The 15437-nt window shown below is 41.9% G+C and overlaps 1 protein-coding gene across 33 annotated transcripts in view; it reads right to left on the bottom strand.

The window, feature by feature from the left end:
* Positions 1–10413, bottom strand: part of ADGRL3 (adhesion G protein-coupled receptor L3) — an 820407-nt gene extending 809994 nt beyond the window's left edge. For 6 of the 33 annotated variants that reach the window (XM_082727886.1, XM_082727868.1, XM_082727860.1 and 3 more), the window contains exon 1: positions 9011–10401. The gene's annotated coding sequence lies outside the window, so the exon portion shown is untranslated. Of the gene's footprint in view, positions 1–8537; positions 8989–9010 lie in introns of those variants that run through there. The other 27 variants (XM_082727873.1, XM_082727869.1, XM_082727867.1 and 24 more) reach the window with 11 other exon arrangements.
* Between the last annotated feature and the right edge of the window lie 5024 nt (positions 10414–15437).

The following is a 15437-nucleotide window of genomic DNA, read 5'->3' on the forward strand; positions in this document are numbered from 1 at the left end:
AATGGCACATCTTGGGAGCTCTGTTCACCTGGTTATGTTCAATGTCTAAATAATTTACATTTAAACCTACACTTACATTTAAGAACAGTGTTCCTCTGCATTTTTAAGCATATGTAGCAAAAATTCAGCACTCTATCTGCCACCAAACCTATGTCCGGTCCCCTATTTGGAACTGTACAATCACAACTCTACCATAATATGACGGAACGGCATACGTTGCTTAAGTAAAGTAACATCTTTCAAATGTTTGGTAGCTCTACAGATATGCATTGCCTTGACAACTCAGGCAGTTTCACAGGTGTTCTTGAACCTAAAGATTTGAATCCCTTGATTTGCATGCATTTGTTGGGCCAAGTAAGTAGGGAAGCATTTTCCAAAATCGCCTTGGTCACATACAGTAAGGGAATAAAACCCATTTTTAATGGTTTTCCTAGCCAATTTTCCTAATGTCTGACCTGTCTCGGCTAACAAAGGATCACCACAGTGAACTTTCAGGTTGTAACTGCCTTTTTAATTGAGTCTTTCCTTCTTCAAGCTAACTAGGTATCTGTCCACAAAGGATCAACAATTTCACTACTGACTCTACTAAGCTGGAGAGAGTAGACTGATCTACAGCCGGGTACCAAAAATTCAGACTGTGGTCAAAGGGAAAGGATTCAGTAGGCAAAGAGAATGAAAGGTGGTAACTGGGGTAGGGACATTCATCTGGAGAGAATCCTAGTGGTATTCAGGATGCTATTTTTTTTTTCCTCGATGCCTAAGTAAAGATTCTTTAGGTAAGAAACGTAATAACCTCCCAATAAATTAATCATTTTAGCCTAAAGCTAGTTGGAGGTGTCTTTGCAATTAAAAGAGATAATGAATACATTCATTTTACTAAATCTTGTGAGTTGAATTTAGGTCCATAAGATAATTGAAATGTTATAAAATATGCAGCATTTTGGAATGACTTAACTAATATTTAACTGTCACACATAAAAATTCTTGAAAATTAAAATAAAATTTCACTGAAAATACCTGTAACTCAAAAAATGATTGTGCATTATTTTAAAAGAAAACAGTTGCCTAAGTTCTTCTTCCGAAGTCAACTACAGTTAATAATATGATTAAAACTCAACAGACAAATTCAGCTGAACAAGTAAAGCCAATATGGAGAAGAAAGTCTATAGATGCACATGTTAACAGAAAACTATGTCTCAATAGACTCTCTGTCCACTCCTTGAAGTCATGATCAGTATTCTGAGTCAAGGTTCAAACAACTACCAACAGCCATTGACAGACAAATCGAGAACACTGAAAATTGGAAAAAACAGAAGACATAAATATAAACCAGTGGAGTCTTCCATTCTTGCCAGAAATAAAATCTCATACAAAAAGATGACCATCAGTCAGGACCATTTACTCTCATCCAAAAGTATCTGGAAGAGTTTTGAGGAGAGGAAAAGGGGGGGAAAATACCAAAGCAAAACAAAACAAAATAGGAGACTGTTGAAAAACGTCTTACAGGGTCAGCTGTCAATGGAATGCATTTTAGTATTCAGGTTACCCACCCATGCAGAACATCAAAAACTGGGCTTGAGTCTCTCCCCTATTCTCACAGGCTCAGGCTACTGTGGAGCCACCGGGGCTGTCTTGAATAGTAACACACTCTGCCTCTGCGGGATGTATAAACACCAACACAAGCTGATCAAACAGAAGGGGGTGTCCTTTCTACTTGGCTTTCATTTTCTTGAGTCATACTTTAAAACACTTAATTCTGGTACAATTTAGCAACTCAGCTGTCCAAGGTGCAGCTTATTTTTTCATTCATCTTTACCACCTACTTCGTTGTTGTACAGTCTTTCTGCTTTAACATAAATGCTGGATAATTATAGGTATAAGTCACCCATCTTAATAACTTCTTTTATGGGCAATCATCCTTGACATACAGATGCTAATTCCAAAATTTGGGCTTATTTATGACCCTTTCAATACTTCGGGTCTTTAAAGCAATTTGGGGATTTGAATTTTAAGGGTTCGACTATGTTTATCGCAATCTTACAAGGACTTGAACTTTAGGATTATAAATCTTTTAAAAGCATAGAAATCCTTAAATCGTGAACGTTTATGATGACTTGATTTGGTTACAACACCGCAGGAAATTCTGATGCAGTTAAAGCTTAAAGAGCTGCTGATGCCATGTGAAAAGATGATCAGGAGTTTAATTTAAAATGTCTTAAGTTAAATTGCTACTTTTATACGTGATTTAAAGGCAATCTTCAGACACAGCACTTGGTGGCTGTCAAAAATATTTTCCTGTCAGGATTATATGATTTTTAGTGGGGAATTAGTAGCAGAGCATAACATTTTAAGATTAGGATGAAAAACTCAAAACTAGGTACTTAACAAAAGGTTAAAAAAGAAGAGAGAGAAAGAACACGGGAAAGTCAAAAAGACACATGAAACCTTTCTCAACTGCTTATGAAAATGCTATTGATTTTCATAGCTCATCAAGGCCTCTTCAATTAAGAAAATGATATTTGATTTAGCTAAATTTTCTTACTAATGGTACTTAAGGACATTTCTAATAATACTGTAACTAATAGTAATAGGGACCATTCATTAAATGCTCACTCTATCAGGCGTTTTTCTATTTACCTCCTATGTAGCTTTTATTACTTTTATTTTACAGCTTGAGAGGACAGTTAAGAGGTTGTGGAGGTGGGACTGTATTCAAGTGCCTCCCGTTCCAAAAGCCATTTCTGAGAAGTTCATAATAAGGGACAGTGCCCATAGATGTAGTATAACTTAGTTTCTACAATACTTGATCAGTATTAACCACAGTGGAGATGAGAAGTACTGCAACACTAATTTCATAGTGGTAGGTCTAGAAATTACACTAGCCATGGAGTATCTTCCCCCAGGATGTATATAATTTATAAATAATATACCTCTGAAGTTTTCACATAGATGTCAAAGCGCCATTTAGAAGTATTACCGTTCATCAGTGAAACTTGAGCATCTAGTAAAACTAATCTCTCCGTGGAACCTCCCTAACTCATTAGGCATATTACCGCTCACAAACAAACTGAACTACACTGTATAATTACCCCAAAGATCCTTTTCACTGAAAATAGCCTGTTGTGGTGCTTGGATAGTGATTAATAGACTAAGAGTGCAATGAGTCGTCTTGATATCACTTCAGAAAAGTGATTTCCTCCCTAATAATTCCCAAGATACATAAATATTCAATTAGGGTCTTTGAAATCTAGTTTTAATTGGGCATTCACTCTCTACCCAACTTTAAACTTAGCCCAAGCTAAGAAAGGTATTTTCTTAGTTCTTACAATTAAAAAACAAAAACAAAAACAAAAAAAAACCCACAACTCTTGATGGGTTTTAAAGTGGGAGGGTAAAATAAAGCCAAGATTATCTTTTATATGAAATTTTCAAATTTAACAGCATTTTAAGACATACTGTAGGGCAATGAAGTGAAACATAATTGAATCACATGGGAAGTTGATTAAAGTTTCCTGGGACCCTCCTGAGACTTAGTAAAAATAATAATAATGACAGTAGCAAATAGTTCATCTCTATTATTATGTGCCTAGAACTGTTTTAAGCACTTTACATGTCTTTTCCCTTTAAATCTTTACCAAAATCCATGAATTAGGAACAACTGTATGTCCATTAAAATATATCAGGAAATTGAGGCATTGAGAAATCCAGTATCTTACCCAAAGCCAAATAATTTATCAAACCTAGGCAAACACACAAAGTCTCTTCTCTTCATCACCACACCATTCTGTCTCTCCAGATATGAGAATATCAAGACCTGGGGCCCAGATTTTAAATATTTCCAGTAGCTCCTCTGCTATTGTCAGCAAATCAGGCTGGAGACCTGCATTTTTAAAGTTTCTATTTCGGTAACTGGGAACCAACAAAAAACTAAAAACAAGCTTTCTACATTGGAAAAAGAATACTGAAAATGTCAAGTAATAAAATATCCAACCTACTTGTGTCTTTTTTAAAGTGTGAACAGTCTTATTTTCTTATCCTAGATGACTCCTTATATGGTCAGATGGGGTACAAGAGACAGATCTTGGAAAAGTCAATACCAGTGGTTCTCAGACTCTCTGGTCCCAGGACCCTTTCACATGCTTAAAAAATGATGACATAAAGCAACTTTTTAATACGTTGGTTATAGCTATCAATATTTATGAACTAATAGTTAAACTGGGAAAATTTTAAAATACAAGAATATACAAGCACACATGCCATATGCCGTCAGGGCAATGATGTCATCACAGTCCCGAGCCTTCTGGAAAACTCCAAGGTACACTTCTATAGGTATGAAAGTAAAAGACAAATAACAACATGACATTGTTACAAAACCTTTTTCCTTTTACACATTTTCTGAAAGGGTCTCAGGGACGCACACATTTCCCCTGAACTCATTTTGAGAAGAGAGAACTACCTGCTTCACAAAATAACTGACCCACAAGTTTGACCAAAAAGAAATACTCGATTGGGGGATTTAATTTTCCATCTCAGAAATAATTTTCACAATAAATAGAATTACCACCAACATCATTCCATTTAGATTCTTGAATAATAGGGACCAAATGTTAACTTCTTCTGCTATGTATACGTAATCACTCTTATGAAGAAATTCATTAATATTAAACTAAATTTTTGTTTTCTCTGTCAATAAGACATAAGCAAGACATAAATCATTAAGATCTCTAGACTGTTATGATCAAATATAAGAACTCTCCCTCTTCACCCACTCCCTAAAACAAATGGAAAATTCTAATTAATTCTGAGTACAGTGGTTAATTCTTTTACATATTTGTTAGTACATAAGCACACTTCACAATTCTAAGAAAAATGTCATACCTGGTTACTTATGCAGTAGTACAATTAATTTTATTGGACCACAAAAATACTCAGATGGAATGACATCAAAAGGTTTTGGGAGGGTACATGCACATCTTAGGACTCATCAAGGCTACCTAGAGGCACGCTCGCATTACTTTCTCACACTGGCCAATAAATAGCAATATCAAAATCACAATGAATGAAAAATGAGGATTTTTCTCCCCACTTATCAACGACAACAATACACACATAGACAACACACACAAATGGAGATAACAAAGGGAAAATGTCAGGGGGACTTTACTCATGGCTGAATCTTTTTTAACTTATATTTTATTATAAAATAGTCTATAAAGAAATTCATTTGCATAAAAAACAAGACATAAATGTAGTAATAGTCTAAGTATAAATATGTCCTTGAAAGCAAGCAAAGGCTAAACTACAATATAGCCTCTGTCTTTAGGGTTTCTCCCTAGGTGAGCAAATCCATATTTGAATGTAATGCAAATCTAAGAAATCCAAGGGAAAATAGCCATTTGCAAAACTCAAGGAAAGATCACCTCCCTCTAATTCCAACTGCTCTAGCCATCCACACCATGCTAAATTTAGGTTGCACAGCTCAAAAATTGCTCTTTGTTCTTAAATATAAAAATCAATCAGTTTTCCTTGCTGATTTCTGGGCAAAAATGCCCCACTTGTAATAGGGACTCTCACTCCTACTCGGTAGTCCTTTTCAGAGTTTCAGCCAGTGGTTAAAGTGGTCCAAATGAAATCTGAAACAGAACTGAGTTTAGCATCATATTATTTGACTATCTTCACTCCGTCTGCTTTTATAACATTTTAAAATCTCTTGTTTAGGATTTGCTAGGCTGTATCTCACCAAAGAATTAAAGGTAAATCAAGACCATAAAAAAATTTGTCTCTCTTAATTACTAGAAACAATGCCAGCCACAGTAGCTGGAGCCAGCACATCTCATACTTGCTATTATTCCCCGTGGAAAGGAATATTTAAATCTCCAAACTGTAGGAAGATCATTAAGAAAACCTTCCATTCATATTTTTGAGGAGAGCTCTCAATCTGAAGGATAATCACACCAAGCCACTTAAAATGAGACATCAAAAGCATTTACCCATCAGGCAAATCACATGCTGATTTATCACTCTTCAGGCCAGGGATGCCCGATTCAGCCTAACAGGTCTAAGAAATATTTGCATATTTCACATAAACCTTTATACTAATCACTCCTCCCCTCTGAGTTTATAGAAATAGTCCAGACAACCATATACACCAATGGAGCAGGTTATTGAATATTTAGAGATACGGAAGTGCTATGGAATGGCATTCAAGTACTCTGACACATTCACCTTCAGCTAAAGACAGCACAATACGCTGACAGACACAGTTCTAATGACATCAGGACCTGTGGAATGTATGACTGCTAGGAAACACATGCTGCTAGGAAACAAAGAACAGATCTGATCAAATCTTCTATTGTAAGGACTGGGAATCATTGTGATTATATCTTCTAAAATGAGAGGACAAGTGTTCTTTAATCTTCAGAAATATTTACAAATGTAGAGATTGTAACACATGCCCTCTAGAAATGAGACAAATACATGAAGCTAGATTCTCATAAATTAAATCACAATTCTCTAAGTTTTCTATTAAGATGACAGCCACTACCAATAGTGCATAAAAATATAACTTAATCAAAGTCAAGCATCAACGATTCTGCATTCCTTTTTTTATCAGCTTAAGCTTCTTCAAGAAGTCAAGATCTTAAAAAAAGATCTAGAAATTATATTATCTAGAAAATAAGTACCACTTTACATTACAGTGCTATACTTTTAAAAACAAAATAGAACATAGTCATTTGCACAAAACACCGAAGCAGTCAAAGATTAACCACAACTAAGGAATTTAGTAGCTTTTAATTATTGAAACTGAAAAGCAGTTTAGCTTTTTAACTTTTTAAAATCTGTTTATCTTCGTACATTATTTAACTCATGCTTTGATTACAAAACAAAACAAACAAACAAAAAAAGAGTGAAATGAAGTTGTGAGCTATTTCAACAAAAATATCCTTTTAGCTCCTACACAAATTACTCGAAAACCTCTTGGTGCTGCTATTAAAGAACTGACAATTCTATCTATAATCCACATACAGACAAACTGGGCACCAGAACTCCAGGTCATTCAGTACCATTACAGACTGAAAAACGTATCAGGGAAATCTGGCTAAATTCTGTTTAATCTCATAGGGAAATGAAGAACATTTTCTAAGTGAAAAATTACTAAAGAAGTGTTTCTTTGTAGATTCTACAATGACATTCTTTAACTAGTGTCGATAGCCCAGATGATACTGAATTAGCAGACCGCCTATTTACTTCAGAGCAAAACACAGAAGGCATTTTTTTTTCCTTCCTGCCAGAGTCTATGCGTCTCCTCATTTCCCCAGCAGCTGGCTGGAAGGATGTAAAATCAGAGGTGCAAGAAGGCTTCTACTTCCTAGTGAGTAATCCACCCAGGAAAGTAAACACAACAGACACCACCAGGTTGGGCTCTAAAGGAGAGTGTGGCAGGGATGCTTACACCGTTATTTACAATGTGCTCCAACTACCGCAGGCAGGATCACTGAACACAGGGAGGAGACACCCAGAGGTGGCTCTCACACCTAGAGTTCGCCCAATTGCTAGGATATCTCTGGGCCATAAATAAGGCAGCTCTATCAGAGTGAGCGAAGTGCCCGGAGAATTCCAGGGACCAGGGGTTACGATGGCTTGACTCGGTTCGAGCAATCGGGTCTAGAGATGAGTGTCCTATCCCTTGGTCCTCATCAGGGCCAATCCGGGGTGCGTCGAGCGCTGCACCAGAGACACGCGCCGCACTCCTCTCGCGGAAGTGCTCCTCACTGGGGAGAGGTGACACTGTGAGGCTTCCTCGCAGCCCTTATGGGGCCCCGCGGCCTCCTCCAACCAGATTTTCTAGTTAAGCGGATCCCAGGCGATTTCGATAAGCAAGCTCTCAGCTCAAGGAGCATCAGCTCTACCATCTCCACAAATATCTCCCGGCCATCCCCGGAGCGCGCAGGAACGCGCACACACTGTCACGCACACGCCGAGACCGCACAGCCAGCTGACCCTGGTAGCAGAGGTCGCCCCCACCCACCTAGAGCTGCGGGGCTGGCACGCTTAGCCCCTCAGCTCCGACGGGGGACCAGGGGCGGGGGCGCGGTGGCACTGACGCTCCGCCGCAGCCCGAGCGTCCCCTTCTCCCGTTGGAAGCTCCGGGGCGCCTGCCCTCCTACCTGTAACCCAGTCGACCGCGGACACCACCGCTCGTCCTACCCCGCCCTGGCATCCCAGCTGCCCGGATTCGTGCAACACCGTCCCCCGCCCCGTGCCCACTCCCAACACCGCGCCGCCCCGGGCCACCCACGAAAGTAGCAGCATCCTCCAACCAGAACCGCCTAACAAAGCCTGGGCAAGCAGCTCTTAACCAAACTGCCGTGAAGGGGACACCACGGGCGGGGTGCGGAGAGGCAGCACGGCTATACGACTCCGGGGCGCGACCTGGGCAAATGCGGCCCCTACGGATGCTCCAGGCAGGCGCCTGGGCAGGATCGCGGTGAGCTCGCCGCCCCTCGGTCCCCATCAGCCCAGAGCCCAGCTCTCACCCGGTCCCTGTCGGCTATTCAGCCCGCTCCCGCCTCCAGCGGCACCAGCTCGGGCCGACGGAGAGAAGGCGCCCCCTGGTCTGTTTTCAGCCCCCGCCAAGCGATGACACCGGGCTGAGAGAGGAGGGAAAATTCCCGGCGTGGAAATTCCAGTTTCTATTCCCAGCGTGCCGGACTGGGAACGCGCCGGCTCTGCTCTCCCCTCCATCCCTCTCGGCCGCCAAATCGCCCAGTTGCTGGAAAAACCTCGAACCCGTGCCAAACCCCGGTGCCCACCAGCCAGGAGGCTCCCTTCCCACCCCGCATCACGATCGGATGAGTGTGTGTGCAGGCGAGTGTGTGAGGGCGAGTGTGAGTGGGTAGGTGAGTGTGCGCGTGAAGCCCGCACCCCCTGAGCTGCCCGCCCCGCGGACGCCACCGCCTGCGCGGGGCCGGGGCCACCACTATTAGCAAGAGTGAGAAGAATAAATTACCTTCCGCAACCGCCGGTCCCTGCGATCGTCCCATCAGTTGCTCAACAACCTGCAGCCGGGGGCAGCGTCCACAATCCAGCCATGGAGCCCGGGGGCAAGAGACCGGCCGGCCCCGGAGAAGGCACCCCACCACTCGCGGCCAAGAAGGATACCAAAGCGCAGAGCAGGCAGCAGGAGGGTGGAGAAACAACAACAAAAAGTCTCTCCTTCCTACCCCCCCCCCTTTCTGCCACTACACAGCCATGGAGAAAGGGCAAGGGGAAAACAAGAAGAAAAGACCCAAATGCGTGTCTTCCTTGACGTTTCTCTCGCTCCAAACACACCGAGGGGGTCGAAACGGAGCCAAGAGAGAGGAAGGTTCAAATGTGTCTCCCAGTCCGCAGTTGCACAACTTCGGAGTCAGGCTCCGTCTCCAGCAGCAGCCGAGAGACCCGAGCGGCGGCTATTAACATGCGGCAGTCGTCACGGAGGCTGCTTCTCCTGCTGCTGCCGCCGCTGCCGCCGCTGCCGCCGCCGCTTAAGGAAAGACGCCGCTGGAGAGACCAAAAATCTTCCACCATCCCCCAGCCGATCTTTAGATCCAGTTCTCCCACCCCACCCCCTTCTCTTTCTTCTTCTTCTTCTTCCTCGTCCTCCCCTTTCCGCTTGGGAAAGGGAGCAATGGAATAGGTAGGGGGAGCCGCGAGAGCCTGGGGTGGCTGCTTCTCCGCCAAACCCGCCTCCTGCTGCCGAGGTTTGCCCCCGGCGGAGGGTCTCCTCTCGCGCCCGCAACCCGCGCCGAGAGCCGGAGCGAGGGCCACGCAAACTCCTTCCCGGGTGCACGGTGGGGGCGCGCGGGTGGAGCGGGCGCCCGGCCGCTGAGGGCTGCGTCCCGGGGGTCGCGGAGCCCGGAGCCCGCGGGGTGGCCGATTAGCTGGCCGGCCGGGCCGGGCGGCCGAGGGCATGTGGGAGCTTCATCGCGCGGCCCCGAGCTCCGCGCCGCCGCCGCCGCCGCCGCCTCTTCGGTTCTTTCTCTTCTTCGACTCTCCGAGAGCGAGCAGGGCTCTGGCGCTCTCCACACACGCACACTCACACACGCGCACACACGAGCGAGCTCCTGCCAAAGCCAACCGTGCAGTCAGCGCGCGCGCACACCCGGAGAAAGAGGACGGAGGCAAAAAAGAGAAGAAAGAAAGGGGAGGGGGCGAGTCACAGGCGGCGGCGGCGGCAGCTGTCGAAGCGGAGGCAGCGAGCAGTCCGGGGAAGAGCGGCGGCGGCGGCGGCGGCGCCCACCCGGGCCAGCGGCAGCATCTGCATCCCCGCTCTTGGGAACTGGGGCGAGAGGTGCGGGGCGAGCAGGCGACCCGGCGACGCGCCGAGAGCCGGTCGGAGCGCGGGCGCGCGGGGGGCCGTGCAGCCTGCGCGCGGGAGACGCAGCCGGGGCCCGAGCCGAGGCCAGAATGAGCCGCGGGCAGGCGAGCGCCAGGAGCGCCGAGAGCCGGGGAGGGGGCTCGCGCGGGGCGGGGGGCGGGGAGGGGGGAGGAGGGTGGCAGGTAAAACCCGGATCTGGAGTGCACGCGGGCTCCGCCGCGCGGACTCCACCTAGCTGCTCGGCGAACGCTTGGAGGTGGGAAGGCGAGGGCTGCTCCGGGAGGCTTCCCTTTCAGGGTTTGTTGAACAAAGGGTACCTCTCTTCCCGGCTTGGAGGCACGCTTCTCCCTCAGTGTCTGTCTCTCTCTCTCTCTCTCTCTTCCTTCTCCTCCCTTCCTCTCTCCCTTTTTCTTTCCCTCCACTCCACGCCAGGTAAGTAAGTAAACGTCAGACTGAAAGTCCTGCCACTGTCTCTTTTTCTAGGTGCAGATTAATCCCTATTTTCATGATACAGGTACCGAGTCCCGGTGCGTTTTCTGCCTTTGGTCCATTTTCTGTGCCTTCAAACTTAGCTCAACGTGCAAGTTCATGAAGACTTTAAAGTATCCTGTTATACAGACAGAGGGATTTAATGAATTTATCTCATAATCAGTAAAAATGACCGTAATGGATAATAGCATGGTGCCAGTTCCAAAGCAATGCCTTCTGATGCAGGGGAAAGTCTACTCAAGTTAACTGAGTGACCTTGGTCCATTACTGAGCCCCTTTGTGCTTTCTTTGTAAATGAGAGAGAGGAGTAAGCATGTAATTTATAAGGTCTCTTCCTGCTCTAAAATTTCATGATCTGAAAAGACTAAGGTTTTATTTTCTGTATCAGTAAATTCGAGTTAAAATTATGAGAGAAACTAAGATTTATTATATGCCTTCACCAAGCACATTATATCCGAATTGTATTTGGATGCATATATTCAGGATGATCTAATGCCCTTCCAGAGCTCTTTGGGAGGTGTAATCAATCCCAACACATCTGAAAAACCTAAAACCTCATTAGAATTAACAGACCCTACCCAATACAAGGGATTATCAATATCTCATTCGTTCTTCATGCTCAGTTCTAGTGCCAAATGCTCCAGAAAGCCTTTTCTCATCAACCCCAATCAAAATAATCACCCCTTTTATTATAGTCCCATAGCACTTTGAGGGTATATCTACAATAACACCTATTTCATTCTTTTTTGTTATTCTTTTAAAATAAGGAGTTGCTTGTCTTTATATCTCCTCAGATTATAGGATCTTTCTTAAATGCAAATTCCAAATTTTAATCATCTGTATAACATAAGATTACTATGTATCCACAGTACACTGTAATTAAAAAAAAATAGAAGGGGGATTTCTTGATATTTCTGAATTCTGACCAACCAGATGTCCACACACTTAAATTAGGCTACTTAAAGTTGCCTAATATAAGACATCCATAAACTCCCCTGATTACGTAAAGAAAATGTAAACTGACATCTGAAATCATTTATTACTTAAAGAATTTTAGAAATAGATTCTAGCTAATTTGACAAAAGGAGGTAAAATGGAAACTACTCAATTCATCTCCCAAATGGATATATGTAGAAAAGAAATAAAATAATAAAATGTGGAATGAATGATGCTGTATAGATATTAAATGTTATTAGGGATATCAGCAGACATAAATAAATAGTACCTACAGACCAATTTTTAGAATCAGTCTTATCATATCTTGACAGGTCTGGAAGGATATGGGAGAGGAATTCAAATTAATTTCAAAATGGAAATTAATATATCAAAATATAAAATATACTAACTGAAAAATATGCATATTAATTTAAACAAGTAATTAAATATGAGACATAGTAACTGAAAAGTAAGCATATTAAGTTAAATAATTAATTGAAAGTATTCACCAAAGAATTGACTACAAATAAAGTTACAAACAGAAAAATGAGAAGAACCAAAAAAAAGGAAAAAGTAAGTAAAACATAACTCGTAGTTAAGAAAAGGAAGAGAATAGGTTAATTATTTACACAATTAAATCAAGTGTCAATGTAGCAGCTTTTACAGCAGCAACTGTATTTGGGGCTCAAACTCCATGCTTCCAAATCCTTTTTAATCTGATAGGCAGAGTCTTTTATATTTAAGATATAAAGCATCCTATTCTATTGCCAGGAAATCCATGAGCCTTGCCAATATTTTTCTAAGACGAACCTTCTAGAAAAATAAAATCAAGTAAATTTTGTGCCTTTTTTTGCTATACAACTATATTTAACACCTTCTCAGGGACAAGATAGCATCACGGATGATGTTTGAGCAATGATGCTATTATACAGGGTAGAGCTGTGTGTGAGAGTGGTTTTTGAAAATGATGGCATGGTTGGCTTTAGCTCTATTAAGCTTAAAAAAAAAAATCAGTGTTTACCATGTGGAAAAGAAACCCCCAAATAAGCTGAACATCCATATCATATTTCATAATTAATATGAAAATATTTTAAAATCTAGTAAAATTCTGTGACCAAATGACCCTTTCAAATTATTAAATACACTAAGATCTCCAACAACATGAAAGTTAGGAAAAGAACATGGATAAAATGTTCACAGAATAGGTAAATACAAATAAATAACCAATAAATGTAAACAAGGATGCTCTGCTTTTACACACACACACACACACACACACACAAATCACACGCATTTAAAAATATACCCAATTACAAGATCTATCATGTTTCATGTTCTGCCCAGGAGATTAGCTGAAAAGTAACAGTGCCCTACTACTAAACTCTTTAAAAAAAGTACATTGAGACAGGCTTACTGCTGGGCTAATAACATACATTGACACATTTCTCTGGAAAGAAAGTTGAAGATATGTGTCAACGGACTTATAAAATATGTATGTCATTAATCCAGTATTTCTATTTACAGATACCACTTCAGAAATAAACAGAGGTATGGACAAGGACTTTATACAATGTTATACATCTCAGTCATAACTGTTATGTAAGGAGAGTGAGTATGTAAGGTATGTATGTATTCAGCGGGATCGTGTTTCTTCATGCTTAGTAAAAGACCCCTTATCTGATTGGCCTGGTAGTTATTTAGTTGGTGGGAAAAAATGTTGGTTAAAGCAAAAAATACTTTTTAAAATGATCCATATATTTTATTTTAGTGAGGATTCATTTTTGCTGCAAGCAACAGAAACACAAAATAACAGCAACCTAAACAAAATAGAGGTTTTTTACTTTTTCTAGTGAAACATCTAGCATTTGGTGACCCAGGGCTGTTATGGTCCCCCAAAGCACCTATGGTGTAAAAGACATCTGTATCTTCTTGCTTGGCCACCTATGACCCTTATTCCCAATTTCAGTTTTAGCAATCGTGCTACGTTGCAGAAGCAAAGAAGAAAAGGAGGAAGGTAAAGACATACACCCAAGGACATTCTCCTAAAGTTGCACACGGCATTTTCCCTACACTTCATCCTCAGAAATGATGAGATGGTAACACTTCGCTGCAAGGCTAGTGGGAAACACAGACTCTTCCAGGCAATCCTATGTCCAGCTAAAAATCAGATTCTTTCATTATTTAACGTTTCCTTGGCCTATAATTTAAGTGTGCTCCACCGTGAACTGAGCTTTGCATACATTAGGTTTTCAGTAACCAAAGGAGGATCTAATGCAGACACTAGACAATGCCACCCTCACGTGAAATGACCTTTCAGTTTAACCAGAGGTACACTTTCAAAAAATTTCAAAATTACTGAGCTTTTGCCATCAAGAAAAATACTCTCTAATACCTGATCAAATATCAGCAGACAGTTAATATCTTAAACGCTACTGGGCCTAGACAGACTGACCAATCAAGGTAATCAGGGTTAAATTACATCTGCAAAGCAGGTAGCAAATCATAGAACTCAGATTCCTAGCATGCCGTGGCGTGATTAGAATTCTAAAGGGTCTTAGTTTCACTAGAATAATGATCCAAATTTATAATATATAGACCATCAACATATTTGATTGCCCTATGGGATAGCTTAAATCTATGAAGTGCCTGGAGATACTCTCTGTTCCCTGGAATATACATCAAAGGCCCATTTTAAAGAGCTGTAAAATCTTACCCAGATTATATTGCCCTGCTAATATGATATCTATTCCTGCCTCAAGCAATTCACCCTTATACTTTTTCAATCCAAAAGAGGATCTGTGTATTTTCTACATTCTAAATGACCCGGAAGCTTATCTATAGATAAAGATAAGGTAAATCTAGCTCTAGATATTTTTTAAAACAACTTCTCCTAATTAAGTGGTTGACTTTTTCCACATCCTGACTTACTTTCTTCCCAATGGAAGAGACTCCTTAAAACTTTGTGTCATGGGTGCCTGGGTGGCTCAGTGGGTTAAAGCCTCTACCTTCGGCTCAGGTCATGATCCCAGGGTCCTGGGATCGAGTCCCACATCGGGCTCTCTGCTCAGCAGGGAGCCTGCTTCTCTGTCTCTCTCTCTACCTGCCTCTCTGCCTACTTGTGATCTCTGTCTGTCAAATAAATAAATAAGATCTTAAAAAAAAAATAACTTTGTGTTATAATTTCTCTAATGCTTACATACATGCATTTCAGTTCTGGAGGACTCTGAAAGAAACAGCTTCTTCTCCTTCTTCTTCTTCTCTTTATTTATTTATATTTTGTAACTTTCCCCACTACCTTGCCTTAGACCCAACAATTAAATTATCTTTCATAACTGCAAATTAGTTTCAACACCAAATTCTTTCAGCCACTTAACTACAAATGTTAGTGACAGAACACTGGCCCTTAGAGAAGTATTCAGCACTCACGCAAATATAGTTACCTTAAAAGCATCACATCACAGTGTCTGGATTCTAGTTTCTAGATTATAGAAATATGGGAGTATTCAAAAACCAAGTACTACTTTCTTATAAGGACAAATATGCTTGTGCTTTATAAATGAAAATATCATGGTCAACCAGAGATAGTAATGACTGTCATGTTCTGAGAAGGAAGGAAATAGACTCTCGGTTCCTTTGTAAAACATGGCCACTC

The sequence above is a fragment of the Mustela nivalis genome, assembly GCF_964662115.1.
Source record: "Mustela nivalis genome assembly, chromosome: 4".
Taxonomy (NCBI): Eukaryota; Metazoa; Chordata; class Mammalia; order Carnivora; family Mustelidae; genus Mustela; species Mustela nivalis.